Here is an 11,489-nt window from a genome sequence, read left to right as displayed (position 1 = left end):
ATAGATAAGAGGAGGTTAAAAAACTGCTTGGAAGAAGAAGATTTCTAAACCTCCATCTTTGATCCAACACATAGCAAGAATTTGCATCAGTTCGTATTGATATGCTAGCATGTGCGTAAACATGTGTGGGTTTTGGGTTTGGATGGTGGACAGTAAACTTCCATCGAGTCCAAGTCAGAATGACATTTTTTACATGTATGCACTACAGCAAATGCCATTGTGCCACCTGGTTTTATGGCCGAGTACTACAGGTATATAGTGACGAATTGATACCATTTTGGTTTAAGCTAAACTTTATATAATAAAATCAATATCCACATCAGAGGAAACCACTATCAGAACCTGTATCAGCAGCCATGGTTTGCAAAAAAAAACAAAAACACTCAAGTTGCTAAAAATGATTATGTGTGATAATGCACTTCAGAAGTTGGAGCCCAACCATTCAAGTTTCATCCGTTTGAGGATAAAAGCAGCGACGAGGAAGAACAAAGCCCAAATGATGCATGAGGTGATTCTGCATCACCATGGTGGTTGATCCTAATGCGGCCATAAGAGGCAGCGTTGGGTCTTATTTTGGTTTTTCCGACAGAGGGAGATGGAGCGATGGGGAAACAAGGAGGAGTTTTTTTTGTTTTTTTTCCACCATGAATTTCCAGTCCATTAAGAGGTTTCCTTTCACCATGAATTTCCAGTCCATTAAGAGGCTGACCATGTCACCCAGACAAACGCAGCAGGAGAAGAGAGAGGGGAAGAGGGGAATAGTGATGATGGTGCTCACCCACACAAAAGAATGGCTGTGAAGGAACGTAGCTAAAGGAAAAACCACTGTTGGGACACGAGTAAATAACAGCTCCTATTTATGGGCTAAAGTGGGCAATAATGGGAACAATAATGACATCACAGATATTTGTCTGTGTCGTCCTGCTGTTAAACAGGGACGGTCAAACCTGTTCCAAGAGCCGAGGTTGGATACTGAAAAAATGTGCTGCTTCTCCTCCTAGTAAATAAAACTGTATGTTCAGTAATTAGTTGCCTAATGTTTGTATAATACAAATGTTGTTTGCAAACATTTACATGTAAAACGAAAGAATCTTTCCCTGTTTTTTTAGGCTCCTCTAACATGACTAATGGCTCTGTCCGATGGAGCTGAAGAATAACAAAAAAAAATTATATAAATATATATTTATAATAAAATCCAGGCTAAGTATAAATATTTTAATTGATGAGGGAAAAAAATATTTAAAAAATGGCCCAAAATATTAGTTAAATATAAATTCAGAAATGGCTAAAAACCTTAATGATATCCCAAAGTTATAAGTCTAACAAATCATACTGGCCTTAAAGTACACACAAAACCACATTTTTTTAAAAGCTGGTCCAGCAACACAGAAATACAGAAATAAATAATAACAACAATAATAAAAAATATATATCTAAGTCCCAGAATTGGGCCTCGAACCAGATCTTGTCAGAGAGTCAGAAGTTCAATCTCAAATGTCTTTAAGTCCAAGTGTCCCAGTGTGACACCGATCTAGGAACAGACGTGAGCATATATTTTATGAATCGTAATGTGAAAGAGGTGAATGACACGTAGTGGGAAACACTCCGAGAGGTCGACTAGACAAGATCAGCAGTGTACGAGGACCGGGGCGGCCCGTTTATGGGGCCAGGCACCATGTGGTTTACTGGGGCTCCATTTTGGAGCAGTAGGTGAAAACAAAAGCTCCCTTTTCTGTCATTTTATCCTGAGCTTATTAAGCTTCTATCCCTCCCCCCTCCGACCCTCCAAACCACTCCACCCTCAATTCCATCACCCTCCCAGCCTCCCAGCTCCACCTCTCTGTCTTTTGCTCAATCAGAATGTATCAGGCAGACTGGCTGTAACAGCGCTTGGCGTTGAGGCTGTTTATCCTGAATCCTCCTGCACATATCAATGACTCGGGCCCCCGTTGTCCCTCGCCAGGGAGACGTTCATATAAATTCAAGCCACACACGCCAACGCCGAGGCGCTCGTGTCGAGCATAGATGAGTAGCGGGGCAAGAGGAGAGACAGAAGGATGGAAGGAGGAAGGGAGGAAGGGAGGGAGGGAGGAATGGAAGGTGCCACAAACATTCATCCTTGGCTGTGTTATTTATAATATTCCAGACACCGCCACCCTCAAGTTTGCCCTGCGGGTGTCTCCAGAGGAAAACAGCTATATCATGTTCTCCAGGTAACGAAATAACAACAACAACAACAACAAAAACATGTTTTCTTCCGTGAGCCGATGTCGCAGCCAATCAAAAATATATATGTCACCTGTAATCAGGACGCCAACTTTACGCGACGACGCCATACATCATTTCTTGCGCGATGTGATCGGTGCCATTTTGATAATGAGGCTGAAGTTTGACAGCAGGCTGTAAAGCACGTGGATTAATGACTTCCACAAGTTTCATTAAAATCCAATCAGTCATGTCTGAGATCGCCCACCAGAGCTGTCCTGAGCTACACTGCTAATTAATGTAAGAGCACTGACTCCTGATGGTTTTACGCGACGCTTGCCGGCCCTCCCTGCAGCCTCCTCCGATAAATCCGGGCTATTCCTTACTGTTAAGGTGTTTTAAATAGAAAAGTTCGGAAGTAGGAGACTGAGCTGGAGTTTCGGAAGACGGTTCCAGGAATTGGCTTGTAGCTAAATTTGAACATTTCAGTGCTGCTGATTTGAGCACATTTGATTACAGAATGTATTCATTATTTATGGCTAAGCTTATTATTAGTTTTTGTTTACATTTCATTCCATTATGGCAAGTCTTAGTCAAAGCTTGGTGAAAATAGAAATGACTATTTCTGGGCTAAAATGTTATAAAATTGGATGTTTTTCCAAACTATTGCTGCTTTAAAGTGACAAAACAATGGGTATGGAAAAATCCAATGAAATTTCTAGACAGCTATTTGTCTACAACCCATGTTGACATTTTCAGTTATTTTCGAGCACCAGAGAATAATTTTCCAAATAATGGCTTCAAATGATTTAAGTGATTCTAACTTTTCCATCCCTCAGACAGTGAATTTAAATGAATCACTTTTTAGAAAGTCATCATTTTGTAGTTTGAACCTGAAACATTTTAAATATAAATATTAAAAATACTGAAAAATGTGCTCGAATGTGACCTGGAAGAACTGTTTTTTTAACCCTGAAATTAGTCTGGTTTAAATGATCTGTCCTCAGATTCACTGCAGTGATGCTTGAACATGACACTCCTGGTATTTGGTATTTTCGTGTCTTGCCAAAGGGGAGGCTACCGTTGATAAAATCTTGCTCCTGAAAAATTCCATCTTGCCGTCATGGGGATTTGATTTTGAACTGTGACCTCCGGGACAGTTTCTCTCCTCATTGTCACCTCTGATTGAATAAAAAGACTTTTGTCAAAGGCTGGAAACTGTTCACACTGTAGCAGAGAGAGAGAGATAGATAGATAGAGAGAGAGAGAGAATTAAATGGCTTTCCGAGTAAGACGCAGGGTATTACTGAGAGAATCCTAACTTCTGAGCTTTGGCTGAATCTGGGTATGTGACTGGGATTAGGTGAAAATAGTCTGTTCCTGCACAGGAAGCACAATTAGACACTTGTCGGAATAGTTTGCCTCCTTTAGCTGAGAATCAAGACTCCTTTAACAGTAACATGCTGGCCGACAAATGATTAACACATTTTTTTTTTTTGCCCTCTGATTAATCACCATTTAACAGCGCTGATTCTGATTGTAATTAATCACGATTAATCGAAAAACTTCAAGTCCATGATACATGTGTTTCACAGCTGTTTTTTTCTGTGATTATTCCAACCGATGGAATTCTGAATATGGAAAAATATTTCTCAATATTTAGCTTCATGGAGTTGTTGGATTTCAGCCATTAGTCTCTGACAGTGATTTGTGAACTCTGACACCAGTGACGAAAGCTGGGTGTCAGATCTGAAGTTAAAGCCTCTGGTAACGATGGTCAACGATGAAATTGTTGGACATTTCATTGAAATGTTTGATCATATTAATTTCACAAATTCACGAACACGTTTAACATGTTCATTTTGACAACACTGAAATTGTCCAACCCAACACCTCATATGACATTTTGAAGTAAGCCGGTAAATCACTTTTTAATATATATTTATATATATATATATATATATAAAAGGGTATATATATATACCCTCATGTGCCTAAAATATTAGTCAGATAAAACCAGTGCAGCAGATCAGTGACCTCCAGTCTGGTCCATCACAGTGCGGTGGTTCTGGGCTGCACACAGGTGTGAGCGTGAATATGTGCAGCCCCCTGCATCTTCTCCCCTCAGGCTATTACTATAAATGACAGTGTGCTCTTAGTCAACCAGCCAAGTTAAATAAGGATTAGAGGGATAGGAGAAAATAACTGCACACTTTTCAGGGCAGCAAATGGGGTTTGCAAGACAAATCTGCAACCCAGAGATTGACGCTCAGCATGGCTGGAAATCATTTGACATACTCGCTTCACCGCCCCCACCCCCACCCCATCCCTCCACCTTCTCATGTGATAACCCGTGTTGTTCACCCCTCATTTTAACTCCACCTGAAGTGACTTTGAGTGAAGCACCGGAACGACGGGCGCCGAGATGAAGGAGAGCGTGGAGGATCACACGTAGAAAGTATTTCTGTTAAAGCTCGTCTTTGAGCCAGACGCCAGTTTTGCTCCTCTCTTTCTTCCCCCGTGGTTCTCGTTTGGTTTGCGCATCAAAAGACCTGGCTGTCTCAAAAATAGAGCATCAACATTTCTGATTTTTCTTATTCCTTGTTTCTTCCCTTTATTCTCAACAATGTTGCCAGTTTGCTCAATTCCTGTTTTTTTCCTGCTCCTGCTTTCATGATCTGTGAGAGGTTACAGAGCGTCAAGTGAGACGAGACGGTTGGCTCAGGGAAGTGTCTGTGTCTGTGTGTGTGTCTGTGTGTGTGCAGCAGCAGTAGCCGAGCTTGGCTGCTCTATAAAAAGCAGCCAGACAAAGTCTTCCCTCTCTCCTCATGCATTATGCATTGGCATCACCTTCCATCAAGTGGCAGAAAAACCTCAAAGATGTCTAACTTTAGCTTCCATCCTGAAAGCCAAACACAGCGAGGAGACGTGTTATTTTGACTGCCGCAGTCGAGCTAAGCACCTGTTACATCAATAAAAAAAAGCTGCGTTTCGCAACCAGAGCAAGCGACACAACAACAACCTGTGTGATGGCACAGCACTGGCAGTGAAGAAGCTGTTAAATGCAGATAATACCAAGGTGTGTGTGGAGGCACAGGATTAGATGAAACAGGATCCAACTGAGTTTAATTTTGCAGCAGAGATGCTGAGAGTAAAATCCAAAAACGGTTGATGCAACAACCTCTACATCCTAATTTAAAGGTAGAAACGAAATGTGCCAACGCACGACGTAGACCACGGACGACGGTGACGCGACGCAAACCTCGTCAAACACCAGCATGTCGCAGCCTGGCTTTGATGTTTTGAACCTAAACAAAAACTGAAAAGACTTTGCCCACGATGCCATCTGAGTGGTTTAAGGAGAGCGGGAGGTTGAGCAGAAGGTGGCACCGTTGAACAGGATCGTGACAAAGAACGATGGATTCAGAGACAATCGAACCAGAAAGACAACGGGCATTTGAAAGAGTGAGAGACGAGCAAAGACAGTTTGGACATATTCTAAAATGGAATAATGGACATATTGGACAAAGACAACGTCTTCAAAGCAAGTATTACTACAGAAAAGTACTACTAATATTGTCCACTACAGTCTGGGTGGAGATGTTCTCCTGGACGACCAAACTAAACCAGAATGTTCTACATTAAGCGGTCCTGTGACCAAACTCCGGGTCACAACCCAGGGGTTTTGAAACATTGTATTAGACTGCACCTGAATCAAAAACATGAGGGGAGGTCAAAGAGTTCTAAGAACGTGTTAAGACGTCTTTTTTAATGCGTCTACAACAAACTTTGCAATTATTTTTTCAACCGGACAAAGACATTAATCTGGTCAGGTTTGATATAAAAATAAAGATATCTTATTAAATCAAATTTAAATATTTAACCAAATTGAAATGGAAACCCACTGAAAACACCAAAGCTTTGCAAAGGGATGCGGTAAAGGTCTGTTTTTCCCCAGCAGGAAATGAATGAAAACAATAGATCTTGACATGCAATAAAGTATCTTTTTTTTTCAATGAAAACATGGCTGACAGAAGAGATAGAAGATTTTTTTTTTGCTTCCTTCCTTATTCTTGTTCCCAGATGATTATCAACAACCTATTGTACAAGACAAACATGTTGACAAATCAAAAGAGGTGATTCGTATTTAGCACCGCACATGTGATCATGACTAATACTTGTTGACCAGATGTGGTTTCTCTCAGAGAACACTGGCACGCAGTCAAAGTTTTTTGGACATCAGACAGGCAGCTTCATAACTCTACTTTGTGTAAACACACTTGTTTATCTGGAAGCTGCAGAGGGACCTTGTGATTTTATTTATTTCCAGCCGGCGTGAGCCAGAGCAGACCAGTTGACAAGGTGATTATTTTGCTATTTGGACTCAGCTTGCCAACTATTATGCAATGCCTGTGGGATTGATTTACTGTACGTCTTGTAACACAGTGGATAGATCACATACTAGACGGAAAAAAAGGTGTGTTTGTGGGTCTGGGAACAGCTGCCTTTGTGTGCAAGTTTGGGTTATATGTGTGTCTACCAATAACACTGATAAGACAAGGCCGGCATTGAATGGTCCTCAGCTCCTCCCTGCTGCTGATAATGTCAGGTCCTGATGTGACCCCAACAAAGGCAATAAAAGGACAACCGAAGGACTTGGATATAAAAGTTTTAGCTATATGGAATCTGAAGAACCCCGGACAGCGGCAAAAGGTGGGGACATTTAGCATGCAACACTTACTATGTCCACAATGTGGCACTGTAACTGAAACACAACACAAGGTCAACAAAAACCGACAACAAGTACGACCGAGAACGACGTTCTGTTTTGCTCGTCCTAGCTTCATACCGTTGCCCACCGAAATGTTTTCGAAGGGTATAGACCACTAGGGGCACAAGAGATCAATTTTAGCCATTGCAAAAATTAAAAATATTTAGAATAATATTAAGTTTTTTTTCAGTCCCAAACAAAAAGTGGAAAACAAATGTGATCCAGGCATCAGTCTTTGTTAGTCTATAAACAGGATTAGCCAGGAGTATATACAGCTCTCTATAAATATAGAAAATAAAAGTGCTGAATAAAGGTCGTGTGACGGCAGAGGTTTATTCTTGCACTTGAGATGACCGCAGGCAGGTTGTTTTGATGCGTCTGACCTGGTGAACTTCTGAGTGTGTGTGTGTGTGTGTTAGGCCAGCATCTCAGCTCAGGGAGGTTCAGGTGGCAGTGATGGCGCGAGGCTATCTCCACTGTCATTCACCCCACGTCTGCCTTCCAAGAGCTACACAGCACCCATGGGTGTCCCAAACGGCCCCGGCCGGGGCCGTGCAGGGCTGCAGTAAACAAGTCACACTCATCTGGCAGAGAGTGTGTGTCTGTGCGTGTGTGTGTGTATCTGCTATTTTCTCGTACACATCATGGCACCTCTGTGCGTGTGTGTATCTGCTATATTCTCGTACACATCATGGCACCTCTGTGAGCTCTGTTGGTTTTGTATCGAACAAACACTGAATATTTTCATCAGCATATCACGTATGGAGGCTTTCAGAAACTTCTGGAACGTGCAATGTAGGTTTTGGTGTTTATTTATATTAGGGCTGTCAAAATTGATCAAATGAAACCAAGGTAACGGTAAAAACAACAGCATCTTTGAATGTGGGATTACTGTAACACACAGACCTTCAGATCTGACCTTGAACCCACCATGTGAATGGGGGAAATCAGGAAGCAGTGAAGCGTTGCAGCTGAAACATTTGGCAACATCAGATACGGATGAAGTAAACTGTTTTATAAAAAAAATAAAAAAGTAACCTGTTAAGCAATTTAGCCAGTTTGTAATAAATTCTGAGCTGATTCTGGAGAATATTCTGGACCATATTTATCCCTGTTTTGGATTGTTGCAATAACTGTGCAAAATGCCATGGGTTCACAATTAATATTGAGCTTTAGACAAATAGGCAATTAATCAAGCATTATCAAAATTCCCAAAAGTCCCCTTTAGCTTTAATTTCACAGTTAACCCCAAGTAATGTTTTGCTTCTCTATTTTCTTTTTCTTTTATTTCTTTTAATATTTCCTTTGCCTCTTGTCATTGGAATTACTGTATTTTTTGGATATCCTCCCTCCCTGGATGTTTATATCTTTGACGTTGAGGATCATGGGTACGATTGTCCACGACATAACCATAGTTTGCCGTGCTTTTGTTTAAACCTGCTGTATCATTTTTTGCCGCCGTCGCCCGGCAGCGTCGACTCTGCCTCATCATATCTGACCCTGAACGACTGCCTGACTTTGTATAAACACGTTGCCTGTGAAAAGCGACAGCTTATATTAGTGCATTCATCTTCACACAGCTCCCAGTTACAAAAGGGAGAGAGTGCAGCGAGTGAGTATGACAGCTGAACAGCAGCCAGTGAATAGAGTGGGAGGTTTGTGCCAAGAATTTCTGTCGGGTTGAATCGGCTGAGGGTCATATGAGAGTTTTGGTTTGGAGACTGTGTGTGTGTGAGTGCATTTGTGTGTAAAGTATGCCCTAATTACACAATATTCTGTGGCTTTTGTGATCTCAACAGAAAACACCGTGCGGGAAATGGGTAGTTAATTATGGCAGTTCATAAATTGGCCACACGGTAATCTTCAGACAAATACTAAAACTAATGTAACTGAATGTAAATATAAAAAAAGGAGGATCAAACACATTTAGCGCTATACAGTAGCTAGTCTGTGTAAGCTTTAGCTTTATTTAAAATAAATTAATAAGGTTAGCCCTGCGTACAGTAGCTAGCTGCAGAGGAATAAAATAAATAAAATAAATTAATAAGGTTAGCCCTGCAACGTAGCTTTAGCTAACACACAACATCACTCTCCGATTTAGCGAAGTTAGCATGTTTCTACAGAAGTGTTACTTAAGTTAGATTTTTAAAGAAATGATGTTTTTGTACAGATGGTTTCCTCAGTTAGCTTTAGCATCTTTCTTTATCCGATTACTAAATTAGAATTAAAAGTAAATTTAGTTTTTATATGTAATGTTTAAGATAATTATTTGAGTGACAGTTAGCGTGTCTTTGTATTAAGTTCCTGTGTCACTGAGTTAACTCTAACTTTTAAAAGCTGTTTTAGAAGGCAACGAGTTAGAGTTAGCATGTTTCTGCAGCGGTTACAGAACCTTGAGTTAATTGGCCTGTTACTAAGGCGGTTTCTTATTTAAACAGTATTTAAAATAGTATTTCATTATCTTACAGAATGTCCTGTACCCTCGTGGACTTTGTGTGCATCAACTTAACATACTTAACATACACCTATATTCTTTCCTAAATGGCAAAATGCGACAAACCAAGGTAGCTAGACAAGATTAATAACACGAGGAAGGCTAAAATATATTTGTGCAACACATTTCTAGAACCATCAGAAGAGAGTAAGAGCAAACGGACACTGGTCTTTACACTGAAGGTGCGTGGAGCTGCAGTCCAGTGCTTCTCCAACATGATTTACCATTTCCCCTATAAATCCTGCTCCTTCTATATGATGTTAAGTGGTTGAAAGAGCCCGTCAACACCTTGTATTGGGTTTATGTCACTGCTATGTACACAGAGGGAGGGGAGACCGCCAGACAAGTCCAACAAGAAAAGAGGGAAAATATACTGTGTGAGCAAAAGGATAAAATATGTGCTGACAGCTTTTTGGCCGCAGGGCCAGAACACTGAAATAGTAGCGTCTGGATGTCAGGCCGGGGTCGTACGCTTCACTCGAGAGCAGACTTCTCTGAGACCCAGGCTGAGGAAAACATCACACAGCTCTACAGTCAGCTGATAATGTAGCATCTGACAGATAATGTACTCACTTGTCCAAATGTGACACTAATACACTTCAGAGCAGAAATGAAGCCTCGGCTGTAGCTGACAGTGTCATAAAAAAACATGTATTTATCAGATTTGGCAGGGACAGTATCTGTACGAAGAACAAACTGTGAGACATTACATCCACAGTCAAGAGAACGTAGTGGGTTTGAAGGTTGTTGGCTTTATGTTTTCAGACTAATGTGTCAATTTTAAGCATAATTCATAGCAATTGCTGGTGACCCTGAAGTCATTTGTACTGTGAATAACCAACTTTCAAAAATTAAAAAGGATCAGAAATGATGACTACAAAGACTTGAATTGAAAAAAAAAAGAGTCAGAACTCTGGATAAAAAAAGGCATCAAATTAGAAAAGTCTTAGTTCAACGTCAACTAAAAAACATGATATTTTAGGTCATTTATATTTAGGCCAATTACACAACAGATGTTGAAGATCACACATCAAAATCTGTTTAGAAGGCGTGTCAATAACATCACATAAGAAAAAAAAAAATCTGTTTAGAAGGCGTGTCAATAACAAGCAATGAAAACTCCCAAACCAGGGCTGCAAAAAAAAAAAAGAAAAAAAAAAGAAAAAGAAATGACGTCAATTTTTCGGTTCCTGCGAGACTGAGAATATGTATCAGGGTTTTTTGTTGTTTTTTTGTAGTACTTTTACTTTTCAGCAAATAACACATCTGCTGCCTGTGCAGAGTGTGCATCTTTAGTGTATGTCATGGTTGGTTACATGTTCGCCAGCTGGTGCCTGTGTGTGAGTGTGTTCCATATTCTGCTACACTTGTGGGGACAGTTTGGAAAGACACTGTTGTTTAGGGGACACTCGGGGGACTTCCTTAATGGGGACATTTGCAGGTTCCCAGTCAGTGGAACTGGGAGAGTGGCATATATTTGTAATGGTTAATGTTGGTGTACACACAGCTAAGGTTGGTATGATGTGTCTGTGTGTGTGTGTGTGTGTGTGTGTGTGCCATGAAAAGCGCAGGAGAGTTCAGGTGCTGAATCAATCAAACATGTAGATAGAAGCCAATAAGGATGGAGCGAGACTGCAGCTGGGGTCTGCGGTGAGAGAGGGTCAAACGAGAGAGTGAGAGACACACGGAGAGACAAAGAGAGTAAGTGAGAGACAGCAAAATGTCCGTCTTGGCAGTGGTGGCTCTATCGTCCCATGTCAGCAGATGCCATGTTACAGAGAGGGTAATTAATAGCCCAGTGGGACAGGGGTGCAGATCGCAAAGACACACTCACGATCACTCACATCCCTCTCCCTCACTAACACACACACACACACACACACTCACACTCACACACATTCAAAGACAATAATAATGTCTCCATTAGCCCCCGCTGGAGCAGCTTCGTGCCAACTAGCCTTCACCTCATTATGCCAATCAAATGGACCTGCAGGCAGGAGGCTGGATGTTGATGTGAAG

At 41.1% G+C, this 11,489-nt stretch overlaps 1 protein-coding gene and 1 long non-coding RNA gene across 4 annotated transcripts in view; both read right to left on the bottom strand.

Moving 5' to 3' along the window:
• Positions 1-11,489, bottom strand: part of zbtb16a (zinc finger and BTB domain containing 16a) — a 155,153-nt gene that overhangs the window by 100,629 nt on the left and 43,035 nt on the right. The gene's annotated exons all lie outside the window — the stretch shown is intronic.
• Positions 677-8,979, bottom strand: LOC112488591 (uncharacterized). The gene is made up of 2 exons (XR_003052810.1): positions 7,675-8,979; positions 677-7,627 (listed from the first exon to the last, which is right to left on the bottom strand). It is a non-coding gene; the product is annotated as an uncharacterized LOC112488591 (long non-coding RNA).

The sequence above is a fragment of the Cynoglossus semilaevis genome, chromosome 19 (assembly GCF_000523025.1).
Source record: "Cynoglossus semilaevis isolate Cse_v1.0 chromosome 19, Cse_v1.0, whole genome shotgun sequence".
Lineage (NCBI taxonomy): Eukaryota > Metazoa > Chordata > Actinopteri > Pleuronectiformes > Cynoglossidae > Cynoglossus > Cynoglossus semilaevis.
The sequence above is the reverse complement of the archived record's forward strand: the minus strand, read 5'-3'. Positions and strand labels throughout refer to the sequence as shown.